The 2,388-nt window shown below is 51.1% G+C and overlaps 1 non-coding gene across 1 annotated transcript; it reads right to left on the bottom strand.

Moving 5' to 3' along the window:
• Positions 1 to 284: 284 nt before the first annotated feature.
• Positions 285 to 439, bottom strand: LOC143351322 (5.8S ribosomal RNA). Its single transcript, XR_013081667.1, has one exon. It is a non-coding gene; the product is annotated as a 5.8S ribosomal RNA (ribosomal RNA).
• Positions 440 to 2,388: the final 1,949 nt, after the last annotated feature.

Raw genomic sequence — 2,388 nt, 5'->3', positions numbered from 1 at the left:
AACACGACGCACGACGCCGTAAAACACTCGCGCGAGTCCAGACTGATCTCTGCCTCACCACGCAAGGGGTGCGCAAACTTGCCAATAATATATAATATTTATTCTTTTTCGTACGTCCAGCGACAAACGCCAACGAAATACCCAAATTCTCGCTCGTACGTTGATACCTTTCTCTTCATCGACCCGGCTCCGAAACGTTCTTCGCCATCTCCCCGAAAGGAGAGGTAAACGACGGCGGGGTTAGGGAATCTGAGAACAACGCAAGCAGTTTTAGGACAAGTGAACGACCCTCAGCCAGGCGTGGTCCAGGAATTTTATCCGTGGACCGCAATGTGCGTTCGAAATGTCGATGTTCATGTGTCCTGCAGTTCACACGTTGACGCGCAATTAGCTGCGTTCTTCATCGACCCACGAGCCAAGTGATCCACCGTTCAGGGTAATCATATACAATTTACAATTTTTCTCTTTGTATTTAAAAATGCTCCTTGTTCTTTGCTTTAAAAATATTCGATGTTCGCACCTCCGACCAGCGTATCGACGGAGGATTGAACGCGCCATATCGACGACAAAAGTTTCTTTTTGTTTCCTGAATGACGGAAAACCATCGTTCGACGGCCGGGCGTACAGTACATTCAAAAGCCTTTGCGCGTGGCTGCGACCAAACGGGTATAATACACCCGTATATTCTTGGTTCCGAACAGTAACTTCACGCGCAATCGGGCGAACGCACGCGGCAGCGCCCATCGGTTGCTCGATGAAATCGATGCGATAAACTACAGCCTTCTCGGCTGGTCGTCGTTAGTCGCGCGAGCAACGGATGGCCGCACAATCGACGCGTCGTCGTTTGCGATTATTCGCCTCACGTTAGCCATGAGTATGTATATTATTCATTTACGAACGAACGCGGCAGCGTCCATCGGTTGCTCGATGAAATCGATGCGATAAACTACAGCCGTCTCGGCTGGTCGTCGTTAGTCGCGCGAGCAACGATGGCCGCAAAATCGACGCGTCGTCGTTTGCGATTATTCGCCTCAAGTTAGCCATGAGTATGTATAACATTCATTTACGAACGAACGCGGCAGCGTCCATCGGTTGCTCGATGAAATCGATGCGATAAACTACAGCCGTTTCGGCTGGTCGTCGTTAGTCGCGCGAGCAACGATGGCCGCAAAATCGACGCGTCGTCGTTTGCGATTATTCGCCTCAAGTTAGCCATGAGTATGTATATTATTCATTTACGAACGAACGCGGCAGCGTCCATCGGTTGCTCGATGAAATCGATGCGATAAACTACAGCCGTTTCGGCTGGTCGTCGTTAGTCGCGCGAGCAACGATGGCCGCAAAATCGACGCGTCGTCGTTTGCGATTATTCGCCTCAAGTTAGCCATGAGTATGTATATTATTCATTTACGAACGAACGCGGCAGCGTCCATCGGTTGCTCGATGAAATCGATGCGATAAACTACAGCCGTTTCGGCTGGTCGTCGTTAGTCGCGCGAGCAACGATGGCCGCAAAATCGACGCGTCGTCGTTTGCGATTATTCGCCTCAAGTTAGCCATGAGTATGTATATTATTCATTTACGAACGAACGCGGCAGCGTCCATCGGTTGCTCGATGAAATCGATGCGATAAACTACAGCCGTTTCGGCTGGTCGTCGTTAGTCGCGCGAGCAACGATGGCCGCAAAATCGACGCGTCCGTCGTTTGCGATTATTCGCCTCAAGTTAGCCATGAGTATGTATATTATTCATTTACGAACGAACGCGGCAGCGTCCACCGGTTGCTCGATGAAATCGATGCGATAAACTACAGCCGTCTCGGCTGGTCGTCGTTAGTCGCGCGAGCAACGATGGCCGCAAAATCGACGCGTCGTCGTTTGCGATTATTCGCCTCTGGCTATCCGTGAGTATGTATAATATTCATATACGAACGAACGCGGCAGCGCCCATCGGTTGCTCGATGAAATCGATGCGATAAACTACAGCCTTCTCGGCTGGTCGTCGTTAGTCGCGCGAGCAACGATGGCCGCAAAATCGACGCGTCGTCGTTTGCGATCATTCGCCTCAGGCTATCCGTGAGTATGTATAACATTCATTTACGAACGAACGCGGCAGCGTCCATCGGTTGCTCGATGAAATCGATGCGATAAACTACAGCCGTCTCGGCTGATCGTCGTTAGTCGCGCGAGCAACGATGGCCGCACAATCGACGCGTCGTCGTTTGCGATTATTCGCCTCAGGCTATCCGTGAGTATGTATAACATTCATTTACGAACGAACGCGGCAGCGTCCATCGGTTGCTCGATGAAATCGATGCGATAAACTACAGCCGTCTCGGCTGATCGTCGTTAGTCGCGCGAGCAACGATGGCCGCACAATCGACGCGTC

This window comes from Colletes latitarsis, unplaced genomic scaffold (assembly GCF_051014445.1).
Source record: "Colletes latitarsis isolate SP2378_abdomen unplaced genomic scaffold, iyColLati1 scaffold0129, whole genome shotgun sequence".
Classification (NCBI taxonomy): Eukaryota; Metazoa; Arthropoda; class Insecta; order Hymenoptera; family Colletidae; genus Colletes; species Colletes latitarsis.
The sequence above is the reverse complement of the archived record's forward strand: the minus strand, read 5'-3'. Positions and strand labels throughout refer to the sequence as shown.